This window comes from Gymnoscopelus microlampas (genome assembly GCF_963454915.1).
Source record: "Gymnoscopelus microlampas genome assembly, chromosome: 15".
Taxonomy (NCBI): domain Eukaryota; kingdom Metazoa; phylum Chordata; class Actinopteri; order Myctophiformes; family Myctophidae; genus Gymnoscopelus; species Gymnoscopelus microlampas.
Window position 1 is genome coordinate 37,265,758 of NC_139952.1, and position 15,810 is coordinate 37,281,567.

The 15,810-nt window shown below is 43.4% G+C and overlaps 1 protein-coding gene across 5 annotated transcripts in view; it reads left to right on the top strand.

Moving 5' to 3' along the window:
- LOC311062080 (zinc fingers and homeoboxes protein 2-like) overlaps positions 1 to 15,810 on the top strand; it is a 518,056-nt gene that overhangs the window by 19,516 nt on the left and 482,730 nt on the right. The window lies entirely within an intron of this gene.

A 15,810-nucleotide genomic window follows, 5' to 3' on the forward strand; every position in this document is an offset into this window, starting at 1 on the left:
ACTAGAATTATAGTAGGATGTAGTGGGGGTCCCTGCTTCATCTCTCTCTCAGCTAAGGGGTCCTTGGCCTGAAAAACGTTGAATACCCCTGCTCTACACCAAATCTTTTTCGCCGACAATAGCCGATCTATTGATTGATCTAGCACAACACATACCGTAGATCGGTTATTTTTGCCTAATGATCGCCCTAGACTAGGGACGGGACGCTACAGTTCATGTGCAAATTTCCCATTCTGATCACAAGGAAAGATGGGAGAGATAGAAAGAGATACCTGATAACACACAACCAAGGTCATGAACAGGATTTGAGCCCACATTGCAGAGCGTACTCGGTGTGCATCTTAACCCGCACCTACTGCATCTGTTTTGCTAGTAAGCACTAAGTCCTCCAATTATCATGGGGCTAGAGCTTGGAACTACCTGAGAAAGTCTTTAGGCATATTTGTCTATGGATGCATTTATTTCCTTGAATCAGGAATTTTGACTTTACCTCGATACCATAGGAGCACAATGTGTAGCGCAATGCGTCATATTTAGCCATCTTATTTTAACCCCATGAACTACACGCCCTTATGGGCATGTACGATTTGTTGTGAGCTTGTACGTCGGCTATGTTCGTGAAAAAGTTTCAGTGTAGAGGGAAGAAAGGAGGGTGAATTGGGGGATTGAATCCACCGCGGTACATCCGGCTTTGTCGAGATGTACAAACACAAGTGGCCCTTGTTCGGGGGAGGGAAGCCGGGCAGAGAGGGTGACATTTGCCACTGCACGTACTGGGGTGGGATCTGTCAGCAGGCAGTGTTGGGCGGGAGGAGAAGGACGCTAAGGCTCTCTACGTCCTCCCGGTGGGGGCTCCTCACTGGCCAGGTGAGCCAGGAGGATTCAACAGAAGTGACAACACACAGAAATGTGCGTGAGGAGAAATCAATTGGTACGACTACATTTACTAAATTGGGGAGAAAACAGAAAACCAAAAAAAAAAGCACACAGAAAAAGAAGAAGTATAGACCGTGGTGGTGAACTGAAGTATGTAGGGTTTAATTGGTTTAATTCTTGGTTACGTTGGTGCAGAGGCGTACTGCCAGTTGTTATTGGGAAGCTGTGATGTGATTCGTGCCATGCTGCAAGCCAGATTCCCCTTCTGGGACACTAAAGTCTTTAAGTAGAGCTCCACTGTACTGTACAGTACATGCTGACGCACATGGCACAAGGACATGCAGCACTTCACGGAAGGGATAGTGTGAAACGGAGCCGACTATGGACGACACACGACAGATATACACACACACACATTCAGCATTCGCTCTGACGAAATTGATTGCAGAATGAATGAGAAAATCAATGTCATTAAAAGGCGATTGTGTTGTAACTGAATTTAATGGGTTTCAAGGCTAGGTCGTACTGCACCGATTACAGCGGTTAGAATGACCACTCCAGATTTCACTGTGTGTTTACTGTGAAAGAGAGTGGTCAGTCGACTCCCTTTGTCGTGTCTTTTGTTCTGCATTGAGATAGTGGGACTGGGGAAGCTGAGAGGGAAGCGAAGGAGAAACACACAAATCCTGAGTATCATTTTAACTCTTAAGAGGGTACAAATGTAACCGTATCCATTTGGTTACATTTTGTGCCCTCTCTGAGTCACAAATGTCACCTGTGTACAAAACACTGAGGATTTTACTGTAGTAAAAGTAAGCCCATGGTCAGTAGGCGTACGTACCGATTGAAAAGGCAGGCATCCCAGCCCAAAGGCAGTCATACACGGAGAGGCTCCGATTGGCCGTAGAGCCCGAGGAGATGACTCGGCATTATTGCTGTAATCTCATTGGACAATCTTGTTGCCGGGAGGAATTTGGAATTCATTCTCCCACCCTCTCTCTCACTTTGTTGTCGCACTAATACTGGGTGGGAGCAGAGCCCCCCCCCCCCACCCCCCCGAAAAATTGGAACTGCATCATTCACCAGACAGTTATTTTGTTGCCACCTGAAGAATTTTTTTTTGCTGGCCAATGAATTGAGCTACTTAATGTGACATGGTAAAACTCAATATGATAGCAAAACATTTTTCGATAAATATGAATTTGAAAGTCTTCGGAGCGCAGCCGAAGACTTGCAACCGCGCCCTCTCCGGACACGAGATATCGCTTTTTTAAATCATACCGGTCAGCAGTAATGGCAAATATTTTTGAACATGTATTTATAGGGAATAAATTCTGGTGGTTATCCTAATCCTGGCTTAGGTCAGTGCGGACTTTATATCGTTTGCCATATTTTCAGCCTGCTGGTTGATGTACTGGTCAGAGAGACTAGTCTGTAACCGTAGGGGTCAGAGGTTTTGATTTGTACAGTACATTCAATTCAGTTCTGTTCAGTTAATTGTCAATTAAATTAGCAGTGTCATCAAGGCAGTACAGTACAAAATGTATACATTTTTATTTTTCTAAAAGGCTCTCACATACACACACCCTTACACACACAGAGGTTCAGTGCAGGCCATGCCGCAGCGGTTTTAAGACGGTCCATTCATCGATCATTAACAGCCCATGATTAATATTATATAGTAAAAGTGTAGGGCAGTTCCATCCGTTCCGTTCCAGTTCATTTCTTTCTGCGGTCCGTTCTATTGTTGGTAAAGTGACAGTGCACAGTGACAGTTTCTCTCCCGGGGTTATTATACAGTCTATGACATACTCGTACAGTGTTTTCCAGTCCTGTTGTCATGTCCTTAACCCAATAAGACCGGGAACGCATCTGTGTCATTTTAAGATTTCTTTGGCTATTAAAAAATAGCAGATATACAAGCTCATAGCCGCACTATGAGCTTGTAGATCTGCTATTTATGTTTTTTATCGTGAAAATGTGTGCAAATCTTTGAATATATATATTTTTAAAGCGAACATTGTAACTCAAATCTTTGCTTCTGGGGATTCTACAAATGTCTTCTAAATCAGTTTTTTGAAAAAACTTTTTCATGTGCAGGACCCCCAAAATGATATGTATTTGGCCGCGGACTCCCCATCTAAAAATATTTTGTTCCAGGCACCAAATGTGTCAAAGATTTGAGTTAAAAATGTTCGGTTTAAAAATTAGTATATACGGTAATATATTTTATTATTATTTATTTTTTTTAGAAAATTCGTGAAAATGTGTGCAAATCTTAGTTTGAACATATTGTTCAAACTAAGATTTGCACACATTTTCACGATTTTTCAAAAATAGCAGATCGCCAAAAAGTATAAAATATGGATGAAGTGTTTCCACAGCGTTCCCGGTTTGAATGGGTTAAACAGAACACCGTACACCCTCACCACCTGCTCTTAGAACCACCGCTGCTGCTGGCTGCCCCTGCACTCTGCTAGCTCAGGTGACATGTGTACACGTCTCTCTCTCCAAGGGATTGCATCTGATAGAACAAATTTCTTTTCCTCCTCCTAAAAGGAGGACAAGCAGTTATTCTCCTCACCTTACTTTTTGGCGTTTCTTTTTTTTCTTCCCTTATTTGGGTAGACAGACAGCACGGAGTTGGCGTAGGAGGGGGAGACACTGGAAAGATAGACAGATGCTAGGTTTGATGTTTACCTGGTGCGCTCAGTTTCTTTTGAGACACTACATTGTTCTCTTAAACACCATATGACTATCGCTATTTACCTTGTTGTCTGTTGACTAGGGTTCAACGCTTACTCTGCTTTACTTTGATCTCGCACACAGTCGCTCTGGATAAGCGACCGTCTGCCAAAATGCCTACATTGTAAATAGTAAAGAAGACGCCGAATTGTTCGCCTATTATTATGACATGGCTGGAATATGTGAACGCTAAGGGTTCATGTGGTTAAGCGGCACAATGTCACGTCACATGAATACCGATGGAACTTCAACTTGTGTAGAAACTAAAGTGGAAACTTGTTGCATTGTTTAAGTGTGTCAGATACAAATAATCGTAAAATGTATAGTATAAAATAGCTGTGTTTACGTTGCTTTGTTGCCTCCAGCGTGTATGTCTGTCAGGTAATATAACCCTCTTGAGATGCACACTCACGCGCAAGTAGTCGCGCGCACGCACACACACACACACACGCACACATGCACACATGCACACAGACCAATTCTCCCTCTTTCACATTGCATTGCGCATAGTCCAAGCCTAGTTTTTTTTCTCAAATCTTTTTGATAATCTGTATCAAACGCATTGCTACCCATCCAAATCTATTCTTTTATATCCCTTCTATGTATTGCACTGTAGAATATCTAATACCTTATTTGGCTACTAGTGAATAGTGATCTCTTGCAGTGCCATATATTGGGCTGAGCTGTGCACCTGCTCCCCCAAAGGGCCAAAACATTGTCATTGTGACTAATTTCACACGTGTCGTGGAATTCTGGATCTATCAGCAATTGATGAGGCAATAGACGTCGAGACAATATTCTAGGTCAGGGGTGGGCAACTTTGATGATGGAGAGGGCCACTATATTTCCACACTATTTCCACTGCTATTTTTGAATTGGAATCCAGATTTTTTTTCTTGCTATTTTTTATTTTGAATCCTGAAATGTCTCATTTTTATTTAATTTCAAATGCATTTAGTTATACTTATGTTAACTTTATGAACTTAAATACAAATATATTAGACATAAAAAAGACACTATAATTTTAATACTAGTCATTAAGCTACTAATATATAGAAGTAATTACAGCGCGCCATGTTTGCATGTTTGGAATTGTAACAGCTGAAATCAATAATATATCAGTATTCCGATATTAACCTGCGGGCCGCATTAAGTGAAGGTGGGGGCCACATGTGGCCCCCGGGCCGCCAGTTGCCCATGTATGTTCTAGGTGGTGATGGACATGCTTTATGTACGTGATATGATGGGGAGAAGTACGTTAGACACAGTCTGTACAGATCGGTGGTAAGGTACTGTAGTTCTGCCAAAGGCACAGGTTTAGATCATAGTTATACTGTCGCTGCTTCAAGGACAGGCCGAACCATAACAAGATAGGCTGTAACATAAACATAACAATAGCTTATCAGGCCTATTGGAGACATTTAGGCTATCACAAGCTAACACATATCATAATGTTTTATATACTGTAAGCACAAGAAGTGATTTAATATATGGTAAAATATAAAGGCTAGATATATATATCTAACTATATAAATGGCGAGCAACTTCCGTGCCCTCGGTGGTGACACCCCACAGCTCTGTTATCGACTAAACACAACACCGTCAGACCACATGTCGCCAACACTGTCGCCACGGCGGCCGGCCTGAATTTACGTTTCGCGTAGGGCACCTGGCATGCCTCACTACACCGTTCCCACCTCGCAACATAATTAATTCTACTCACCAAATGTCGGACAAAACGGAAGGGGAGGCAGCTTCGTACCGTTTACCGTGCGCACGACCTCATCACCACAACAGCAGGCAGCCGCTGCGGGTTTTTTTTCCTTTTTTTCCAAACTTTTTTTTTGGTCACCATTTTCTCCAGGCACCATTTCTGGTGTAACGTCGGGTGTTTCTTTTCACCAGCCAATCACCTTTCACGTTGCCACGTCCGTTGCCACGTCGCGCTGACGTACGCTAAACAAGCGCTGCCGTGCGCACAATGCAAACGAGCCCAAAGGCGCGCAAAAATAAGCCGACCATTGCTTAGACACAAAGTCAGACCTGGCAACGCAGCCTACGCCAATCATGTGTGAGAGATCTACAAGCTATGGGGCAGAGACGCCACCGTATCTTAGCAACAACTACAGCGCTCACTCTCATTGGTCCTGTCACGCTAACAGCAGTCTCCAGACAATGGCATCGCAGACAGCTTGCTGTTACTGCTGTAGCCATCACAGGCAGTTGCAGCACGACGGACAGGGCGCTGTGATAGCTGCCATGTCGCTAACGCTAACCTGGTTGTCATGCCTGCAGCGGCTGTGCAATCACTTTCTCAACAATGCACGTTCGTGTGCTGAATGTCTATATTGCTGCTCAGTTCGTCCATTGTAGATGGTGTATGTTTGTGTGTGTCTTCTGGAGAACTATGTAGCTCCACAGCAACTACAGTAACTAACGTAATGGCAGGACCGCCCCGTGCAACGCCTGTTAGGCTGCATTATGGTCATGTAGTAATTTCAGATAATTTCGCTCCGATTAGAGCAGTGTTTATCAACCCTTTCACGCCGCCCCCCCCCCCCCCCAAATACACGTACTTGATCTGGGACCCCCCCATTCTGTTTGACTCCGTTCCACAAGTAAATATTGTGAAAATAGCCGATCTACAAGCTCGAAACGCCTCACGTTGACAGGCTTTGTAAGCTTGGAGATCGGCTATTTTCTACATGATTTCCTCTTTCTTACATTCTTTGCCAATGTGGCCCATGTTTTCATAGCATAGTTTATTGACTACTTCTGTTGCAGAAATGGCCATTTCCTTTACTTTCGCTTTTTTATTGTCTCCGCCAGGCCGAAAGGCATGGCGCAAGACTATGTTTCACCCCCTGTCCGTCCGTCTGTGATAGCTAATCTCTCACATCGTTGACTTGATCGCAGCAAAATAACTGCCCGATGTGGAGAGTCAGTGAGAGCTGGATAAACGACGTAAAATGTGTCAAAAGGACTCTGTACGGCTGTCGATAAATGAACACATGACGTCGGTGGGAGAGGAGATATTGTGTCTTTTGGACAAACAGCAGCGTGGTGCTGATGTTTGTTGTGTGAAGCAGCTTAATGTCAGAGTGTTTGTGTTGGAGCGCCTCAGTGCGGCTGCAGAGTTCATGTGCAACCTCTTCCACAGAGACACAGAGACACTAGAAACTCTGCTGGGGAAAAAAAACACTGCTGGGCATTGACTTTCCTATGGACATTGATCTACACACTGCAGGTATATCTGCTACACACACAACATCAAACTACACACTGCAGGTATGATGCAGCGTTTGCATTACAGCCAGCATGCCAGCGTAGTTCCCATATGGTTTCAAGGTCGGCTAAACCATATGGACCCCATGTCAGCAATGTCAGCGGCATCCACTTCAGTCCCAACTGCGATGCCCATGCAGGCTATAAGTAGCTTCTACCTGGCCCTTAGGTGGGCCCCAACTAGCCATGTTTATGTGGGACCAAGGCGGGTCCTAACTGCCTTTGCCCATGCAGGCTTTAACTGGGTTCTACCTGGGCCCTAGGTGTACCCTAACCAACCACAGTGCAGTGCCCATCGCTCCAATTGTTGTGACGTCAGGGCTCTCAATACTGCACATTGGTGGAGGAGGAGGGGCCGCAGGGCGACCACACACATCGCTGAACCAATGGTAGCCCACGGATGTTTCCTCTGTGGATTTACAATCTGCCCCTCTATGCCACATATCATCCGCACTACAGGGTCTTCACTGACCGAGCCACGGCCCCACTGACCCTCATGACGCTACGCCACTTAAACGTGCGGCAGCATGCGCTGGGTTGCCAGGTTTGCACAGCCTGCGCCAGAAACAAGCAACCACCTTCATGAAAAAAAAAAAAACACCGAAATGGTCCGCAATGTTCCAGGGCTGTCCCCGCGCGTCCCAACACTCCACAGGGGGTCAGTGGACCATCAGGGGGTCCGCGGACCCCCTGTGGACCCCCTGAAACATAACAAATATTTTTTCTTCAAATTTTTCCCTTTTTCAAAAAAAAATTTCCACAGTTTCACTCCGCCGATTTGGGTCCCCCAATATACACACGGCCACGCTGGGCCCCGTGCGCGGCTGGGGTTGAGGGGGGCGTAGCCCCCCGAAACTCTAGTATATATATATATAAGCATTAAGCAACCATAATAACAATATATTACAAGGAATAATCCTTCTCCACATTTTGAACTTGGACTTTCTCAATGTTAGAGTCCCCCCAACCACTGCAGATTTGCCACTTGTAACGTCTATCAGACAGATTGGTTAAAATAACGTTTTATTCATTAAAATAAGTCCTGGATTTGTCTCTGATTTGTCTCTCCTCATCTGCTCCTTTGTATTGTCTGTCAGTAGTTCTCAACTCCAGTCCTGAGGACCTAGAGTACGTCTAGTTTTGTATTCTACCATATTTAATTGCAGCAGTGGCCTACTCTTGGGTCAGGAGCAGAGAACCACCGGTCGATGTTGCTTTTTCACTGTTTTCATAGCCCTGGGCTAACTTCCCTCTCAAATCTTTTTGACCCTAGGCTAAGTGAGTTCTTAGCCCCCGGCTTGCTTAGCAATTGACATTGGCATGCTCCCAGGAGGGCTAACCTTTAATTCTGACTTGGCTAGCCTTGCTGTTGTTAAGGACACACATGACAATTGGAGTAATAACGTTTTCATCAACCCGGGCTGCAGCACAATAGATTAGATTTATCATTTGGTTCTCTGGACAAAAACATGGAAGAAAAAACTAAAAACGAAACAAATTGCTATAGATTCTTTCTGAGTTTGTGGTCATAGTTTGTAGACTGTTCACTTTCTGACCAAGCTGCAAAGCCAAAACTTTTGCGTACGTTTGAAAGTCGATAAAGTCGAAATCCTTTTATACAAATGTCTTTCTACGACGCCTGGGTTTAATATATGGTCTCTCCATTGAGGTGAGAATTAGGTTAAATGTTAATGATAGGGTTGGTTTGTAATAGTTGAGGTTAGGATTAGATAAAATGTTAGTGATAGGGTTTGTTTATAATAGTTGAGGTTAGGATTAGAGTAAATGTTAGTGATAGGGTTGTTTTATAATAGTTGAGGTTAGGATTAGATGAAATGTTAGTGATAGGGTTGTTTTGTAATAGTTGAGGTTAGGATTAGAGTAAATGTTAGTGATAGGGTTTGTTTATAAATGACGTTGGCGCTAGGGTTGAGAGCAGGACTTGTCTTGAACTTTTTTGTTTTTTTGCAGCTTGACCTGAATGAGAAATGTATTTATTATTTAATTTAGTAAAGTTTCATTTTCACATTGTGTGTGCCGTCTGGGAAAGAAATAAAAAACATTTAACCAACAGCCATGTGTGCACACAGGCACAGACACAGACACACACACACACACACGCACACACACACACACACACACACACACACACACACACACACACACACACACACGCATGCACAGACTGCACACGCACACAGCCCTGTGCACTACATCTCACCCAGCCATAACTGACACGACCTGCTGTACACATGCACGCACACACATGCACACGCACACGCACACAGCCAGCAGTACTGGTTAATATCAGGTTGATGATAATGATGGTGATGTCACTCCTGAGAGGGCCTCAGGCTCCCTGGAAAAGACCTGCTGTTTACTCTCTCTCTCTCTCTCTCTCTCTCTCTCTCTCTCTCTCTCTCTCTCTCTCTCTCTCTCTCTCTCTCTCTCTCTGTCTCTGTCTCTGTCTCTCTCTGTCTGTCTGTCTGTCTGTCTGTCTCTCTCTGTCTCTCTCTGTCTCTCTCTCTCTCTCTCTCTCTCTCTCGCTTCACCTCTCTATGCACTTGCTCACTCTGTTTTCTCTCTCACGTTTCTCTCTTTCCGCCTCTCTCTCCCTCTCTCTCTTCCTCCCTACAGTAATGACCTCATCCACCAAGGGAGCCTCTCACTGCTGTTACTCTTGGTAACCTCCTGAACACACACAGACACACACACACACGCACACGCACACGCACACACGCACACGCACACGCGCACGCGCACACAAACAATTACAGTACTACTGCACACTGCCCATAATAACTTCTTAAAGGGGAGGTTTTATGTTTTCGGGAAATATCACTAGCATCCTGTCGGCATGCATTAGCATAACTAGTGCAGCTCAATGAGATCTGAAACCATTACTCAGGAAATAATAATCAAGCCCCTTAGTGTAATGGTGTCATATCAAAAAATAAGGTTGTTTTCTGCATAAACTAATAGAATAAGCGCATAAATGAATCAAATATGAGATACTTGAATGTGTCCTTATATTATCATCACTTTACCCAAGTACAGCTCAAGTGGAGTTAAGAGGTTTTTGACCATTAATGTGGAGATGTAAAACCCACACACGGACGTAAACAGGGTGTTTCAATAGCACTGATTTATAAAAAGTTGAAAAATGGAGCTGGTTTCTGCCCGACGACGACGATATAATCTTATCCTTGACAAGTAAAAAAGGAGCAAGGCCGTGTTTCTATACAGAGGAACCTCTCTCTATACACTGGCTGCTTTTCCCCTCCATTATTCTCATGATTTGACGTTGTTTGGATGGAAACAATGTGCTGTTGCACGTTTCCTTCACTTGCTGAGAGCTCGCCACGTCCTCGGCACTCGGAGGTGTTGGGAAAATATTTCCACTTCACGTTTACATTCAAGCACTCGAGCTATGCAGCCAGCGGCAGTTCAGCGTGTCACTTGAGGTCACTCGGGCCACGGCTGTTGTGGGGATGATTAGGCATGTAACTAACGGTATGAAATCTCACGGTACGGTATCTACCAGAATACCACAAAATACACAGTAGTTCACTGTATTAACTTGAGGCCAATTCTACAAATGTCAGTTTTCTGAAATGTATGGTACATGTTGCTATGCCAGTGGTAGTGCTCAAACCATTTCATGTCAAGGACCCCCAAAATGTATTTGGCCGCGGGCCCGCATCTCAAAATATTTTGTTCCAGGGACCCCCCAGAAGCAAAGATTTGAGTTACAAATGTTTGCTTCAAAAATACATACTATATTCAAAGATTTTCAAAGATTTTCAAGATATTTCAAAAATAGCAGAGTTTGTATGTCTGCTATTTTTGAGTAGCCAAAGAATAAGATAATGGTTAAAGTGATTACACAGATGCTTTTCTGTTTTTATGGGTTAATTAGATACTATGGCCCATCGAAAAAACAAACAAAAGGTTTTGCTTTGAAGATAAATAATATTGCTTTTATTGAACTGCAACTTGTGTGCAAGCCTGTGGGTGTTTGTGTCTTTGTGCATTTAACTAAATATCTCATGCATTAGTATTGTAACATTTACTTTAAAAAATCCTCCTTATGACCTAATATGAGAAAACGTTTTCACAAGGGTCCTCCATTATGAAGTTAGTTGTTTAGGTCAGGTTGTTATATAAAGACTTGAGAGGTGATGGTTACATGATCTTCACCCTACACTTTGATCCCCGATTTAAGCAGAATAGTTGCAACGATGTGTAAATGCCAAGTTGTGTCCTTCACATTGGAACGAGTGGAACTAGAACATTACAGGAAAGCCCAGCAGAGACTGTTCTTCCTACGCAACAGTCCATAAGAACGTAAGATAGAGCTGCAAGAAACTCTACATCTCGCAGCCCTATCTGGTGAACTTCTACTCATAGCCACCATCGAGATAGTTCTGACCACCTACAGTTACAGGGCATGAATCTCATGGAGGCCATGAAGGCCATGACCACTGTGCCCCCTCAGTTTGGCCTTCTGCCCCTCAAAAAAAAGGTATATGCCCTGAGCCTGAGGCCACAGTGGCCATGATGCCCCACGTACACACCTGCTTTCACTATAGTGTTCTGCCTCTTTCCTAATAATACAGTTTTTAGACACTGTTACTTTTGTTCTCATTTCCTATCAAGTGAAATGACTGCACACATAATCGATGGTGGGATCGATTTCAAGCCTGGTATGAACCACAGAAAAACCGGGCTATTTATTATGAAGATAGTTTGACACATCTAGTACTGGTCAATACACATTTTATTTTTCAAACATTCCAAAACGGCAACAACAAAAAAAACAAAAACATTTTTAATATCAAAGGTAGTCTTGCCCCTAAAATAATGAAATTCAAGGCCAGGTAGGGCTTTTACTTTTCACTTGACATTTTTATGTTTCATTATTGTCCAAACCTGGTGAAGTATTATTATTCAAACTGTAACGGTGTGTTCAAAATAGGAGTGGACAGACAATAATTGCAGATAACAATCCATTGACTTGGTGGAGAGAGACACGATTATTTCAGCACTTCATCCTGAACAAGTTGATAGACTTGTGTTTATTCTGCACTATTAGTTCTATAACGTCCATCGAGTTTGCCAATGTTATTACACTCCCATTTTATTTTGTTTGTTATAGCATTTTTTTGCTAAACCTCCTTTTCACTGTGTAAATTGTGTATAAGCTGATTATAAGACGATAATCCGCTGCTGTGTTACAGGCTAAAGAATTGTAATAAGAAGGATGAGCTGTCATGCGATGTCCAGTTCTTTATGGTACTCGAGGTTAACTGCACAATAATATGTTTTTCATTAATAGAAGCAATCAAAATAGTATAGTTTAATTGAATTGATGTCATTCCTTTCGAATGACTTAACTTAGCATTATAAGTGATGGTGTAGGTGTTTTCATATTGTAGGGTAGTTGAATTAATTCAAATACATGTTAAACGCTCTTAATCCAGAGCGATTTACAGTAAGCAAGGAAAAACACAAGCTAATGCATAGAAATAGTAATCTAGGATCATACTTTAGGTAAACTAGGGGGAACCAGGGATGTCCCCAGCAAATGTTGTTAATAAAGCGTCACAATCGTTTTAACCCCTTTATCCATAATTTTATACTTTGGCTATTCAAAAATAGCAGATATACAAGCTATATACAAGTATATATCAGATATACAAGCTTGTAGATCTGCTATTTTTGTATAACTCTTGAAATCTTTGAATATATATTTTCCAAAGTGAACATTTGTGACTCAAATCTTTGCTTTTGGGGGTCCCTGGAACTAAATATTTTGAGATGGGGGTCCGCGGACAACTGCATATCATTTTGGGGGTCCTTTTTGAGATCCACATTGGAGACATATCCCGACTTTTGAGATCCACGTGATTCCATTCTTGTTGTTGTTGTTCAAATCCATTTGTTCGTATCTTGTACAAAGATACAAACCATGTTGAATGGCTGAATAAAGTGACCGTGACAAACGTCTGGAGGGTTAGGGCTGGAACATGAATGCAAGTCCTCACCTCAATAGCTGTAGAGGCATGCAAGCAGTGTCCTTTATTAATAGGAGAATGTGTGCAGGCCACAGGGAATGTGTGATAGAAGAGCTAAATCATGGACTAGGATACATCAAGTATTCGTACTCTGTGTGTGTGTGTGTGTGTGTGTGTGTGTGTGTGTGTGTGTGTGTGGGTGCGTGTGTGTCTTTGTGTGTGTGTGCGTTTGTGTGTCTGTGTGTCTGTGAGTGTGTTTGTACGGCTATCTCCCTGTATCCATTTTCAACATATTCTTCAATCACAACACACACACACACACACACACACACACACACACACACACACACACACACACACACACACACACACACACACACACACACACACACACACACACACACACACACACACATTCAGTAATCATTCAGTAAATCAGAAATGCACTTACACATGCCAAGCATGCTGGAATACTGTGAAAGCGTATACACTTTGTCCAACACACTTTTCCTCACACTAGACCAAGTATCCACAATGAGATCAAACACACACACATATACACATAAACATACACTTACACACACCCCCCCACACACACAACGCATGTTTGTATTACTATACTTGTGAGGACATCAACACTTTAGGACAGCCATATTATGAATGCAATAATTGCCATTTTAACCGTAAGCCTAAAGCCGTAAAACAGCAGATCTACAAGCTCACAACGCGCCGCGCTGCGCTGCGACGCGTTGTGAGCTTATAGATCAGCAATTTTTCGGTGCATGACACTGGCGCGCAACTAAGTATAAACCATGTTGAACTCTAATTCCAATCCCTAAACCTAACTTCCAAGACACCTCAATGTCTAATCCTGACCTGAATGTTTTTCTAATTGTAAACGTATCTCTAAAAAATGTTTTTTAAACTATAAAAAAACACATTTGTCTTGTGAGGACCAGGAAAACACACACACGCGCACGCACGCACGCACGCACGCACGCACGCACGCACGCACGCACGCACGCACGCACGCACGCACGCACGCACGCACGCACGCACGCACGCACGCACGCACGCACGCACGCACGCACGCACACACACACACACACACACACACACACACACACACACACACACACACACACACACACACACACACACACACACACACACACACACACACACACACACACACACACACACTGGTATATTAACCCATTGAAACCGGGAAAGCATTTTTGTCATATATATATCTCAACATACGTTTTTCAGAAAACTCTAAGGATTTAGAACAGTGGTAAAAAATACCAGATATACTGTACCAGCTCGCAGCGTGGCATTGTAGATCTGCTATTTTTGAAAATTGTGTTGTGAAAAAGTGTTGTGAAATTTATGATTTTGTTTTTACACAAATCTTCTCTTCTGGGGATCCCAGGCACAAAAATACATACCATTTTGGGGGTCCTTGGCACGAACTTAATGGGTTAACAGGAGATATCAGTGAGATTATAGTCACTTATATAAGATGGTGAAACTGTCTGTCTGTCTGTCTGTCTGTCTGTCTGTCTGTCTGTGCTTTTGTGCAAACAGAGGTGTTGTTTGGGATTCAAACACCCTTCCCAAATTCTTCTCTCACCCACCCCCCCAATTTACTCTGTATTTCTCATTTCCTCCTCTTTTCCTCTTTCATTTTGCTCCATCTCTCTCCCCTCTCTCTCTTTTGGCACATGTTGCCTAGGTAACCGACACCTCTTTTTTTTGGGGGGGGAGAGGCTTATTGGTGCCGATTTCAGGGTCTTCACTGGGCACTCCTTTTGACGCACGCACGCACGCACGCACGCACGCACGCACGCACGCACGCACGCACGCACGCACGCACGCACGCACGCACGCACACACACACACACACACACACACACACACACACACACACACACACACACACACACACACACACACACACACACACACACACACACACACACACACACACACACACACACACACACACACACACACACACACACAGTAGGTACAGACATAGTCATAAACACACAAACACAGTAAAAGTGTTACAGTACTTATGAGACTATCACAGGTCAGTTGTCTCATGCTCATATGGTTGACCAGTGAAACCCATTTTATACTTGACGAGGGGATGAATTGTGAGCTTGTAGATCTCCTATTCTAGAAAGTTTTTTGCCTTTAATGGCGGTGGTTAAATGAACATGGAACATGTACCACAGTATGCACGGGGCGGCAGTGGCTCAGGGGTAGAGTGGCCGGTAGAGGAGCCGGATGGAAGTCGTGAGGTTTCCAGTTCGATCCCGGGCACCCCCGGAAGAGTTAAGTGTTGAAGTGTCCTTGAGCAAGACGCTGAACCCATAATTGCTCCCGATGAGCAGGTTGGTGGCGCCTTGCATGGTTTCCTCCGCCACCCATGTATGAATGTGTGTGTGTGAATGGATGAATGTAATGCACAATCTAAAGCGCTTTGGATAAAAGTGCTATATAAATGCACCATTTACCATTTACAGTACTTTGTGTAGAAATTCCAGAGAGGAAATAGAGGCTACTACAGTGACACACGGAGTGACACCACACACACAGCGCACGCACTCTCTCCAGCACATCTTTATACACAACAACACACGCCCCTCTTTGACTCTGTCTAACCCATTAAGACCGGGAACTCATCTGTGTCATTTTAAGATTTATTTGGCTATTTTTTTTAAATAAATCGTGAGAATGTTTGTAAATCTTTCAATACATATATACATTTTTAACTCAAATCTTTGCTTCTGGGGGTCCCTGGAACAAAATATTTTGAGATGGGGGTCCGCGGCCAAATACATTGAAAAAGCCCTTAAGGTTTGAAAACCACTGA